Genomic DNA, 14,129 nt, shown 5'->3' on the forward strand with positions numbered 1-14,129 from the left:
CTTTAGAGCAGTTTTGATGGCAAGGAACACAAGCCATTCAAGTTAGGTTCAGTGAAGGTGGTTTTTGTGTAAGAAGAGCTAGAAGCACTCTCAGCCTCCCAGGACAGAAACTGAAGTGCTGCTAGACAGTTCGGGAACTGCGCCTGGAGACTCTGAGGTAGTAGGCTTTTCCTCTGGAGACCCTGTGGGGTGAGCTGGGGTCTCTTCTGGGATGCCAGAGCTCCCAGCTCTGCTGTTCCCTGTGTTTCTCCTTGCAGACGAGATTTCTCTGCTTCCACGTAGCTTCCTTGCTCTGCCCCCTAGCCTGTCGTGGCCCCAGGCATGGCTCCTGTATGTCCTCACTCTGGTCCCAGTGTTCACCATCATTGGGCTCCAGTCCCCAAGGTTTGTATTTAGAATATTCAAGATGGAGAATTGGATTGATTCCTCTCAGCCAGTTGCTTTGTTTCCATAGGGCAGGTGTTCATCCTGGTCTAGTCAACTGTGAAGGAGGGTTGGTTAGGGTCTGTGGGCCTCCTGACTGCTTAGAGGGGCCAGAGGGAATTGTGTGAGAGGGTTCTGTAGCATGGGGTCCTGGCATCTCAAACTCTGTCTCCATTAGTGTAAAAAGAAAGAATATTGACTCCAAAATGGACTTCTTACGTTTGGTTGCTATGGGGAGGAAACTCTTTGAAGAAGAAATGTTCACTGTAGCTGCAGGTAGGAGGCCAAGTGTCCTCAGCCAGGCAGCCTAGGTGTGTGCGAAATAAGTCAGCCACACGTGTGGTAACTGTCCCAAGGCTTGTGCTTTGAACGTTGGTGAAGCAGGCAGGATGCACTGGAATGAGATGGTCTGTGCTGTCTTTGCCCTGTGTGGTTCTCAGGTAGAATAAGGCACCTTGGGGATGTCTGTGTCATCTGAGGTTTTCCACAGGTCAGATACTTGGGTGTGGTACTGGCATAAAGTCAGGTCCCAACAAGGTCCATGAAGACAGAGGCTGTGTCTGTCCTCTGTGCCTGGTACTTTATTATTACTTGTCAAGTAAATGAATTGACTTAAGAGTATTAACAATAACTGATGGTCACATGGCCCCCACAGGACTCTTTGCTGTGGACCATCAAACTCAACAGGTTGGAGACATGCATCCTTAGTAAGTAAGGGAGATGCTACCTCAGAAGGGGCAGTGTTGGGAAAGAAAACAGAAAACAACCTCTGTTTACGTGTGTGTGGTCACCTGGATGCGCACTTGTTTGGCTTTTCCTTGCTGTATCCATCGGCCCTCTCATAGCTGGTTCTTTTTTGATTTCTCATGGTGGCAGGTGGAAGGCTGTAAAGGGCCAGTAGTCTGTGCGCCATTGAGTGCTCTGCAGATGCAGCTGCTTAGTGATTGCCGTTTCAGAGCGATGACCCTTGAGTAAATTGAGAAAAGCAGTACTTGGTATGTTCTGCTTAACAAGAGAGTAATGTATATAATGATTGATTGATTGGTTTAGTCGGCTTCATGGCCAGGGTGGAGCCTGATGTTGGGCTCAGTGTCATGACCCTGAGATCAAGACCTGAGCTGAGATCGAAGTCGGATTCTTAACGGACTGAGCCACCCAGGCACCCAGAAGTATATGTTTTAAAGAAACATAACCATCAAAGTAGTTTTTAGTAGTTGAAGGGATTTGCTTCCTTTTCTTAATAACGCCTTTATCGAGATGTAATTCATATATGATTAAATTCAGAATTCACCCTTTAAAATATACAATTCAGTGGTTTTTATTATAATTACACTGTTGTCCAACTGTCACCACTATCTAATTCTAGAACATCTTCACCATTCCACAAAGAAACCTCTACCTGTTAGTAGCCACTGTCCATTCCTCCCTCCTCCCAGTTCTAGGCCATCATTAATCTATTCCCTGTCTTTATGGATGTGCCTTTTTTGGACATTTCATATAAATGGAATCCTACAATGCGTGGCCTTTTATGACTGGCTTCTTTCCCAAAGCATTGTGGTTTCAAGGTTTGTCTGTGTTGTAGTATATATGAATACTCCATTCCTTTTATGGGGGAATAATACGGTACTGTATAGTTACACTACATTTTGTTTATTCAGTTGGTGGGCGTTTGAGCTCCTTTTTGCCTATTGCGAATAATTCCACTATGAACATTTGTGTTTTTGCGAAGACATATGTTTTCAGTTTCCTTGGGTATATACCCGGAGTGGAATTGCTGGGTCATGAGGTAACTCTGTGTTTAACTTTTTCAGGAACTGCCAGACTGTCTTCCAAAGTGGCTGCACCATATTACATTCCCGCCAGCGATGTTTGAAGGTTCCAGTTTCTTCACATCGTTGCTAACACTTGCTGTTATCTATCGTTTTTGATTAGAGGCGTACTTGTAGATGTGAAGTTGTATCTTATCGTGGTTTTGATTTGCATTTCCCTAATGACTAATGATTTAAGCATCTTTTCATGTGCTCACTGGCCTTTGTATGTCTGCTTTGGAGACATGTCTGTTCAAGTCCTCTATCCATTTATGAATTTTGTTTGTTGTTTGGCTGTTGGGGTGTAGCTGTTCTTAGTATATTCTGGTATGTCAGCCCCTTACCAGATGTGTGATGTGCTGATATTTTCTCCCATTCTGTGGATTGTTTTTTCACTTTTGTGATAGTGCCCTTTGAAGCACAAAAGTTTTAAGTTTCAGGGGCACCTGGGTGGCTCATTTGTTAAGTGTCTGCCTTCGGCTCAGGGCGTGATCCCAGGGTCCTGGAATCGAGCCCCGCATCAGGCTCCCTGGTCCACCAGGAGCCTGCTTCTTCCTCTCCCACTCCCCCTGCTTGTGTTCCCTCTCTCGCTGTCTGTCTCTCTCTGTCAAATAAATAAAATCTTTAAAAAAAATTTTTTTAAGTTTCAAGTTTAGTTGATCTGGTTTTTCTTTTGTTGCTTGGGCTTTTGGTGTCGTAATTAAGAAATTATTGTCTAACCCAAGGTCATGAAGATTTAGACCTGTGTTTTCTTGTAAGAGGATTATAGTTTTACCTCTTGTATTTAGGTCTCTGATTCATTTTTGAGTTAATTTTTGTGATTTTGTGAGGTTAGGTAGGATTCCAACTTCATTCTTTTGCGGATATCCGGTTGTCCCAGCCCCAGTTGTTGAAAAGACTGTACTTCCCCCCTGAAGTTTCTTAGCATTCTTGTCAAAAACCAATTTGCCCTGAGCGTGTGGATTTAATTTGGGAGTCTCGATTCTGATCCATTGATATGTATGTCCATCCTTATGCCAGTACCACACTGTCTTGATTACTGGTTAAGTTACAGTTAAGTTTGTAGTTAGATTTTGAAATTGGGGAGTGTCTGTCCTCCAGCCATGTTCTTCTCTTTAACGATTGTTTTGGCCATTCTGGGTCTCTTGAATTTCCATATGAATATTAGGATTGGCTTGTCAGTTTCTACAGAAAAGGCAGTTTTGATATCAATAGGGATTATGTTAAATCTGTGGATCAGCTTGGGGAGTTCAAATCCTTTTTATGAATCCTGATCTGCTGTTTGCTTTGGGAACTACTGGTAACTCAAGCAGCCAAGCATCTTACCTTAAAAAGAATATTGTTTTAACTTATTAATATGGTAGGCTGCCTTGGTGGAAACATGTAATTCACTGTCAGGCCAGAATTGGACTTTTCAGGTTTCAGAAGAGCAACTTGCTATTCGTATAGCCTGTTGTTTGGCTTGTGTATGTGTTCTTTTGGTGTGAAAGTTTGCTGGTACCTTGCATGTTTTGAAAAAAAATGTGGTATTCTGGTTAACACTTGTTATGATTAATAGAGAATTAACAGATTCCACATATGAATATTTAGTTATCCAAGAGTTAGAGCATGTTACAGTAAGATTGTAACATTAAAATTTATATAATTGTTACTGTCAGGTGTGTCAGAAGAGAGTTTAGGGTCTCACAGTCCTGTGGGGGCCATGTGACCGTCAGTTATTATAAATACTCCTAAGTCAGTTCATTTACTCGACAAGTAATAATAAAGCACCAGGCACAGAGGACAGACACAGCCTCTGTCTTCATGGACCTGACTGGGAAACTGACAGTAAAGGTGCCCTGTGCCATGAAGAGCTCTGTGCTGTAAAGGCAAGTGTCTCATAAAGGGATTTGACTGACCCACGGGATTGGGGGAGGCTTCTTGAGCTGAGCTCTGAAGGAAAATGGGAATTAATTGAGGGAAGAATGAGGAAAATAAGTTTCTGGTAATCGGATGAGCTGGTTAGTGAGATGTGTGGGGATGCTCTGGTTATATTCTGGCTTTTTATAGCTTTTGAAAAAGAGTATGTGGAGACTTGACTCTGCCCCTTAAGTGCCCTGTGACTTTGCACAAGTAGCTTAACCTTTTTGAGCTTATTTATGTAATGTTTGTTAATCTTATGAGGCAGTGAATAACCGTTTTTATTTAGAGATTCTTATATGAAAACTTAAATTTAGGCTTTTGATTGATTGTATTTACAGAATCCAAAAATACTTATTTTTTTTGGTCATTTTCCATGGTTGGTTACTTAGGAATGCAGTACTGGTAAAATGAATATTTTCCTGAACGTTTTTCCTAGTCTTTGGAATTGGGATTCACTTCAGTTCATACAGAAGCCTCTGGTCTGCAGAGCAGCAGATATGGATGTCACTGATTCAAGGCAGGTCATAAAGAATGCTGTCATCAGGCACTGGGGGGAACTGGGAAGACTTATTGAAGGAGGTAGAATTTGACCTGGCATCACTGATAGGCAAACATGGTAGTTGGAGGAGAAATTCCAGGCAGAGGGAATGGAACAAAGGCATAGAGCCAGGAGAGTACAGGGGGTGGCTGGAATTGTGGGTGCATGTGGGTTGGTGACCTGGACAAGTAGGTAGGGTTCAGGTTGTAGGGGCTTGGAAAGTCAGGCTGAGGAGTCTGGATTTTATTTTGTATATGCTCTGGGAGAGGCTTTTAGAGCTTTGTTTTGTTTGTTTTTTTCCTTTAGCAGAAGAGTGGGATTGACTGGATAAAGTCAATTCTCCTTTAAGGTGCTAAGAAGGGCCTCCTGCTTACCTCTCCAGCATCCTTTCCACTCTCCAGCCATGTGACATTTTTGTAGATTTTGATTGGTGGGGGCACCATGTTTTCTCTTGGTGTTGGCCTTTGTACATTGCCGCTGCCTTGACTTAGAAGGTGTACCTTCCTCCAGAACACATGCACACGTATTCAAACATGTGCTCTGCTCTACCGACTTTCCTCTGGATTTCAGCTTCAGTGAGACTTGTCCAAGAAGCCTCGTTGACCATCCCTCTCTTTTTAGATTGGATTGTTTGCCCTTCCTGTGTGCATCCACAGACTCTATGTTTTTTTATGTTTAAGCACATTTGAGTTTGCATTGGAGTTGTTTCTTTATTTCTCTTTCTCCCTCCACTAGGCGTACATCTTTAGTCGGGGACTTGAGTACCTGGCACCTAGGTTGGGCTTAGTAAATGTCTGTTGGTTGAATGAGTGAATGAACGAAGAGGAAGGGCTGGCGTTGGGAGAAAGTAGCTTCTGGCAAGAGTGTCTGTAGCAGTGGGTTGCAGAAAGGAGTTGAGTGTGACTAAGTTGTCTGTGTGAGACACACAGTCTTTTGGGCCTTGAGAGATGAGAATAGGTGAAAGTGACTTTCAGCTTTTGGGCCTCCACAGCTGAGGTTAGGGAAGGTCACTAACCAAGATAGGCAACCCAGGAAGATGTGTTTTGGGAGACTGGATACAAATGTATCAGTAATCTGTTAGATGCAATACCTATACAATATGACATTTCAAATGTAGGTCAAAGTTTCGGGGAAGTCATTCCTGTCACTGTGTTTTTTTTCTTCATTGAACTCTCAGAGGGCAAGGGGGCCCTGGTGATGGAGTAGCCTCCTTGGCACAGGGCAGGTGAGTAGACTTGGAGTGGCAAGTAGAGATATGCTGGCACAGTCTCTGGTAGAGCACATAAGCTTCATGAAAGTAGAGAGCTGGTTTATCTTGCTTGTTGTTAGATCTCTCTGCCTGGAGCAATGCCATTTGGTTGAAAGAATGAATGAATCAGTTCAGAAGAATTGGAAGACATAGTAGTGAGTGAAATTGTCGTGGGAGAAGAAGGGATGTGGGAACAGAAATGTGTCACCGAAGGGGAGAGGACCAGTGGCCACTGAGAAAGAATGGTCAGAGGTAATAGAATAAGAAGAGTATAAATGCAGAGGGTTGGAAGGAGGTTATCGGTTGTGATGCTGTAGAGAGTTTGGGCAGAAAGAAGACTGAGAAAAAGCTATTGATTTTGTCACTTTGGTGGCGAGTTGAAAGAATGAGAAAGAGATGGTGTGAGGGCAGATAGTCCCTTCAAGGGTTGTGGTGGTAAATGCGGAGTGCTGGTGAACATGAGAGTGACATGACACATGAAGTCTAAGCTGAAAAGAGAGGTCGCTGGGTCCTGGTGGGCCACGGATGTACACATTATCTATTGTTGCTCTAGCAGTTGCCACGTACTTAGTGGCGTAGAACAGGACACCCTTATTATCTGATCCTGTGGGTCAGGAGTTCAGTTAGGGCTCTGTGAGTTCTGCTGCTTCAGGGCTTCACAAGCCTGCAGCCAAGGGGTTTGGCCAGGGTTGTGGTCTCATTTGAAGGCTCAATCGGGAGAGGATACTTGGAATTCCAAGTTCACACAGTTTGAAGGATTCACTTCTTGGGTGGTTAGACTGAGGGCCTCCATTCCCAGCCACATGGGCTTCTCCAGCATGGCAGCTTGCTTCTCAGAGCCAGCGAGGGAGCGAGTCTGCTAGCAAGACGGAAGGGACAGTCTGTATCACCTGATCACGGAAGTGATATCTTGTCACCTGTGCGCTGACCTGTGGGGCTGGAGCAAGTCACCAGGTCCATTGCACATTCCAGGGTAGGGGTTACACAGGATGTATGTTAAATGTCATCAAGAGATGGGGTCATGGAGGGTCCACCATAGAATTTGTCCACCACAGTAGGGAGGGACGATGGCACTAGAAGGCATAGGACTGTTCTTCAGGAAGAGGCCCTGTAGGATGCAGATGGCAGGATGGGAAGTTTTAGAGAGGGAAGCTTTGGGGATGAAGGTCCAGGTGAAGGTTCAGATAAAATTTTTGGTGACATTTCTCAGGAGACCTTCCCTATCCTCTCTCTTCATCCCTTAACAAAGTGGGTAGGTGCCTCTTGAAATGCTCTTTCCTGTTAAACAGATTAACAGACTGTATTGTAATTGCCATCGATAAACCCTTCTGCCTTGCTAAAGTTGAATAATTTACCAGTAAATTCTTGGTCAGTGGAGATATCTGCCTTGTTTGCCTTAGCATGTTAGTGAGGAGGACCAAACGAGGTAATTCATATGGAAGTATTTTATTGAATGTAAAGTGGTATGCAAATAAAAGTATTAAGCTGTGCTTTCTTCCCCCAACCCCAGGTTCAGTAGGCTGTATGGACTTTAATGTACATTTTACTTGTTAACATGGCTTCATTATGTTGTACCTAAGTTATTGAACTAGGCTTTATTTAATACTGTGCTATTTTTAGGGCCTTTTGAGTAGTGTTTGCTTTTGTGATAAATGACCCCAAACTGCTGTACCTTTCAAGCCCTTGTATCCAGTTTTTATTGTTTGTGAAAAATCTGTCCTTGCTGTCCCTCGTCACTCTTTTTGCTTCTACTGATCTGTCAGTTTCTAGCTGTCTTTTCAGACCCTTCTCATTTGTTGTTTCTGATCTTCTCCGGTCTTGGCAACCTGATAATTAAGCTTATTAGAACTGTGAGTAGTTTAATAGTAATCAAGCTAGGAATACGGATCAGAGAGCCCTTCTCACAGTGAGGTGTGGGAGCTTTTGTGTTTGGACTTTGTAAAAATCTCTTTTGGCCTCAGAGTGTGTCTTGGCTTCCTTCCTAGCTCTGGCTGTGTGCGGATTAGGTGAGGTTCCCACATAGCCCGAGTTCCATTCGGGGGAGTGAGGCTGCCATTTTCTTGGCGTACGCTTCATTGCTCTGTTATGAGAAACAGTGTCATTCTCCCCTTGAGTTTTGATGAGGTTTTAGTTTTTGGGCAGTAGCAAGTGGTGATGTTGATGGGTGGTCTGTAGTTCGTGGACTAAAAAATATTTGAGGAGCCCAGAAAATCTTTCCACCAGATCAACATCTAGGCACGTGTGATATTGCGGTGCCTTCCCTCGTTAGTGTTTCCTTTGGGACCCTGAACTCCCAGCTTATGTACTCGATATTCTTGGATATCCCTCGGTGTCTACATTTGCTTTAGCTTTTCTGTCAGAGTGCCTTGTGTACTTTTCTGCCCAAACTTCTGCACTGTTTCCTTGTGGAGAAGCATTACTGCATCTTTAGGGAGAGAGCCTTGGTTCTTGTGGAGATAGCTCAGGAGTGTGTGGGAAGACCTGCTCCTGGTTCTTGCTCTGCTCCTTTCTAGCCAGTGGCCTTGGCAAATGTCTGTAACCATGCTGTGGCGTCTCCTTTTCTAGAATAGGCATCATGTCTGCTCTGCTACCTGCTGGGGCCAAAATAGGATTTTATATACGGAAATGCTTGTTACTTGTATGTAATATCAAATAGAATGCCTAGTTTATTGGGCTGATTTTGTTGATATTTTATAGTGCTCTATCTTTGAGAAGTTAAAAAAATTGTTGTCATTAGTGCTAGTAATGATAAGTGCTGCTAAAGCAGTGTAATTTTAAATTTCATCTAGTTTTTTTCTGAGTATGTTCTACTAGAATCTGTACAAATGTGGACATTTAATAAGTGCTCTTTGATTATTTTCAGAATATTGAGTATACTGGCTTCCTAGCCAAATTAAATTTATGAAAATTCTAATGATACTGTGATTCATATCTAGAAAGAATAATTTTTTTTTTCATTCTGAAATCACTTTAAGTACGCTTTACATGAATCTCTGGTAATTGCGAATCAATTAATGTGATTTCTCAGGTCATAAATCAGGCTTGATATATTGTAGTATTAGTTCCTGTGTAAGCTTCTTAGAACTTCAGCTGTTTTGTGGTCTGTTTTAGCTAGTTGTTTGCTTTTGAACTCAATTCTAGGTGTTGAACTCAATTTGAGAGCCTAAAATGGTTTGTGCCCCAATTACCTTAGAGGTTACTACTTCACTTTTTTATTGAGCCAGCCCTGGTAGGAGGGAGTCAGCCACCTATCAGACGGTTTTCCTTTTAACTTGAGTACATACTTTAATTTTGTCTCTGTCCCATAGGAATGTTGTAAGGGTTATTATAGTAGCACCTATGATATATTTTGAACTTCTTGAAAAGGGGTAATATGTGAGCACAAAATATTTTTGTACTGTACCACCTAAGTTTTCCCCCACTAACCTTTTGTGGTTCAGAAAAAGGATAAAGTTACTTGTGTTTAGGGGTACAGTCTCAGAGATCATTAGCCCGATTTTATGGAGTGTCTCCAGAGCAGGGCCTTTGCCAGACCTCATGTTCCTTTTTGTTTGGCAGTTCTGTGCTCTCGCCAGAAATGTTTTAGTATTGGCTCTCTTGGTGTCTGTGAACACTGTTGAGTATTTTTACCCCTTAGTTCTTCTTGGTGGGTCTAAAGTAGCTTTTGTCTTACTGCTTGATTGTTAGGGGACCAGAAGATGGGTGGCAATTCAGGGCAGCGTTAGGGGAGGGAGAGAGGGTCGTAGAAAGGCTGGTGGCTGCCGTAAATCCCACCATCACGACGATAAGACATGGGGCCACTCGTTTTCCTTTCCGTGAACTTCTCGGAATGTCATTCATCTGGGAATTCACCATCATTTGAGCTTCCGTTGTGTGCCAGACATTAAGTATTAAGTACTGGAGATACCAGGACCAAAAGCCAGACATCCCTTTAAGGATGCCCTTGAGATAGTCTTATTTTGAGTATGTTAGAAAAATATTTATCAGAGAAGAAAAGCTAGTAGATTGGTTTTAGCTGCTGAATAGCCTTAGGGATTAAAGGTGGAGTTGTAGGTTAACAGAAGACATTTCTGAAAGGAGTGATTCTTCTGTAATTAGAAACACACACACACACACACACACACACACACACACACACAAATGGCATTGTGCAAGAGACTGCTAGCTGATCAAGAAATCCATCTCTTCTTCCTGGGCATGTAGCCAGACCACATTTCCCAGCCTCTCTTGCAATTAGGTGTGGCTTTGTGGCCAAATGTTAGCCAATGGAGTGAGAGCAGGGAAGTGTGCCACTTCCAGGCCTGGCCCGGAAAACCCTCCAGGCATAGTCCCGTGTGTCCCCCCCCTTGCCCTCTCTGCTGGCTGAGAAAGAAGAGCCTAGTGACCTAGTAGGGTGCCGGGCGCCAGAGCCGCTGCTTGGAGGGGAGCCCTCTACTGATCATGAGCACCTGTTTTGGGCTTTACACCATCAAGAAGTAAATATTTATAGTGTTTGAACCATGATACAGTTTGCTCTGAGTAGCCTCCCTAACTGATCTAGGCATAATGCCTAGAACGCTAGGCAACACTAGCGAGTTTAGTCAAGGTGCTAAGAATTTCTGACTCTGCTATATGTCATGTTGTATGAAATGACCAGCGAATTTCAAGAATCAGTTTAAGTCATAGGTGAAATATGTGGCAAAAGTTTTTTAATGTATCATTTCTAATTGATACAAGTGGTTTATTGCGTTTCAGTGTGGCCTCTCTCTGTCTTTGATTTAATGAGCTGTGTGGGCCTCAGTTGGCTTTAAAGGGACTCTGTGGAGACTTAAGCATTCAGAGTCCTTATTTCGAAGAACTGTAAATACAGTTTTCATCATGCAGCTTCTCTATTCAAAAGCCTGTCATCGCTTCTTATTATGTAGCATTTTGTTTCATTTATTCCAGCAGCATTCCAAAACTATGTGTCACACCCTGACCTAGGTTCTCTGAAGGGAGTCCGGTGCCTCCAGAGTTTGGGCTTGGTACACAAATAGTTACTGAGTTCTGTACTGCTGCCATCTGCTCCTTTTAGCCTTTAATAAATCATGTATTGTTTCTTCATTACATTTTTTTTTTAGTATTGTCTGCAACTTGGTAGAGTAGTTTTTGGAGGCAGGGAGTGTATTTTATAGAGCTTCTGCTTCTCCCTTCTTGGGTACTTCTAGAGACGCTGGACACTATATTAATTGAGGAACCATCCCTGTAGTTTCTTTTAATTATCTTGTTTGGATTTTCTGGTATAGTTTTGTATTATAGTTTGTGTTAACAGGCAGATGTGCTTTTTTTAGTCTGTTAGGAATTCATAGAATTATGGAGGAATGTTACGATTGGAAGGATCTTTTTTTACATGAATTCCTGATCTTTTAGAAAACCGTCTAGTTCCTGATACTCAGGGTTATGGCCCTGAATCATGGCATGGGCATCACCTGGGGGCCTCTTAGAGGCACAGGGCAGGGCCACACTCAGACCTGTGAAGCAGAACCTGCATTTTAACGAGGCCCTCAGGTGACCCGCATGCACATTAGGGTTGCAGATGCTCTGTTGACGGTCGACGCCCCATTTTACTCTCAAGGAAACTGGTTAAGTAGGGAGTGGCCCAGAGTCACACAGCTGTTCATTTTATTGGTTCCCGTCTTTGGATACATCTTGGGATCATTTGGGAACTTTTCAAAAATACCGATGCCTGGGTCCCAGCCCCACACATTCTGACTTACCTGGTCAGGATTGCAGCCGGGGCATCAACATTCAGAAAATCTCCCTGGATGACTGACATGCAGTCAAGCTGAGAGCCACTCGTCTGGTTGATGAGATAAGCCAGCTTTCTTGATGCTTCAGTCAGGGAGGCCTTTTACTCCACGCATGAATACACGTTCAGAAATGGTGTTTTCCCTACCTGATTTCTCACCATCATGCATCACCCATTTTTTATCCATGGCATTTACCCCGATTACCACCTGCTTCCCCCACTGGCACGTACTAAAGGGTAGGACCTTTGTCTGTCTTGTTCCCTGCTAGGTCCCAGCTCCTAGACCAGTGTCTGGCACACATTAGGTACTCCTTTAATATTTGTAGAACAGACAGAAGGAGTTGTGATACAGAGGGAAATGCAGGCCGCTCAGATCTCACTAGCAGGATGACCTGTCTTGGAAGGCTCCTGAAGGGCAGTTGAGCTGAAGAGTCAGCCAGGGAGGGCAGCATGGAGATGTGCAGCTGAGGGCGGACATGGACCCAGATCTGTCTGCTCTTGAACTTGCACTTAGAGTGTTGTCCTGGGGACAGAAAGGCCAGCTGTTTGCTTCAGACCTTAGCAGTTAGTGGGACTGGGATAGAGGCTCCACTCCATAGACCTTCAGACTGGTGTTCCTCCATCCCAGAGCCACCTCTGGCTTGGTATTGTGAACAGATCATCTGAGGGTCCTCGGAATGAGAGGCCTATCCCAGAGTCTGGCCTGTGGGTCTGCAATGTAAGGTAGCCATTTCTCATGGAAGTTTTCTTGGGTTTTAGCTTCTTTCCCTTGAGAACCTGGTGTTTTTGAGGGTGGAATGACTTGATTTCACTCTCAGTTTATTTGAGTTTCTTTTCTGGTTAACTATTAAGACTTTATTATGCCAGTGTTGAAGAGAAGTCATGGTTGATTGTTCGCGATATTTCTGTTACTTTTTCTTTTTTTTTAGCATTTAATTCTTCTGATTTGTTATTTGGTATGTTTTACTGCTCATTTACCTATTGTCGAACGTTGAAGTTAGGTGTAAAAGTCCTTTTTTATGAAGCCATTCATCAGTGTGTCCCGCTGTACATTAGTCATTTTTAAATCTTTTGATGTTAAGATCGTTGTTAAGATGTCTTGTTAAGTGGTAAACTTATACTATCTTTTCTGGGTAATAGGAAGCCAGAAAATGTTAAGCCTTGAATGTAGCACATTCTTTTTAACATCATAGAATTTCAAGTTTCAATTACGAAATGACATTGAGATGAGATGTTGCATTCTGTGGTTAGAAGGCTGTTGCTGGCGGTTCTTGCAGATGTTACTCGAAGTCAGACTGCTGTTGGCTCTACATCAGCTACTCACTGGAAGAGATGAATGTTGATTTTCCAAAGGATACATGAATTTTGAGCTTAGTCCATAGTTTATAGGGAGAGTTCTTAGGCTCAGATGTTACCACAGGTTGCTAGTCAGTAGGCACCACTGTTGATTAAATCAAACAGAGGAAGAGACATTAAAAACCCTTGAACAAGAATTTTCCAGAAGCAGTAAATAATTAGGGAGCTGATGGTTATCCTCGTAGCTAGCAGTCACATTGTGGAGAAAGACCTAGTCTGTGGTGAAGCATTTGGTCATGGATATAAGGAGAGGAAAATTGAAGATTCAGAGAGGTCAAGTTTAGTCAGATTTCAATACTCTTTGGCACAAAAAATTCAGGCAATCCTTGGTACTTAGAAAATGTTAACATTGTTAAAGATTATTTTTACTAAGCACAGAAACAATAGCACTTCATATTCGTGTTGTAGTTTTGAATTTAAAGCACTTTGTACACATCATCCCTTGTAATTCTCCCAACAACCCTGTGAGATGGGAGAGGTACTATCACTACCCTTTTTGATGAGATCATATATAGAGAGGTTAATTTACTTTTCCAAGGATAGCTAGTGAGAGAACTGAGCTTTTCATATTTTAAATATAAAATGTTAAGGGTGATTATTGAACTTCTAAACTGTCCTTGGTTTTCTAAGTATATACATAAGTGGTTTATAATGCAGGATGAATAATCTAAAAATTTTTTAATACTGAAACTGAAGAAGAATATTTTTAGGACCAAAATAATCGCCTGGCAAGACTCACAGAAATTGTTTTCCTTTTTTTAAAGTTACTATTGTGTAGTTTTTTTTTTTTTTTTTTTTTTTTTTTTTACATGAAAAGTTTGATTTTATTTACATGAAGCAGCCTGAGAGCAGAGACCTGGTCTTCCAACTTCCTCCTGGCTTACTGCACCTGCCGTACTGTTAATTAGCACTCATTAAGTCCTTTGGAATGAGTTGGGGCTTGGGCCCACTGTTGGGAAATGGTTAGTAATGTTGTTGAATCCTGACTAAACTGCAAAATGAATACGGCATTGGTTCTTAGCAAACACTTCCTGTATGTACAGCACATATGGTCCCTATTAAAAAAATTATACACATAATATGTGT

General features: G+C 42.6%; 1 protein-coding gene across 2 annotated transcripts in view; it reads left to right on the forward strand.

The window, feature by feature from the left end:
* CAMTA1 (calmodulin binding transcription activator 1) overlaps positions 1–14,129 on the forward strand; it is a 111,652-nt gene that overhangs the window by 14,547 nt on the left and 82,976 nt on the right. The gene's annotated exons all lie outside the window — the stretch shown is intronic.

The sequence above is a fragment of the Ursus arctos genome, unplaced genomic scaffold (genome assembly GCF_023065955.2).
Source record: "Ursus arctos isolate Adak ecotype North America unplaced genomic scaffold, UrsArc2.0 scaffold_32, whole genome shotgun sequence".
Classification (NCBI taxonomy): domain Eukaryota; kingdom Metazoa; phylum Chordata; class Mammalia; order Carnivora; family Ursidae; genus Ursus; species Ursus arctos.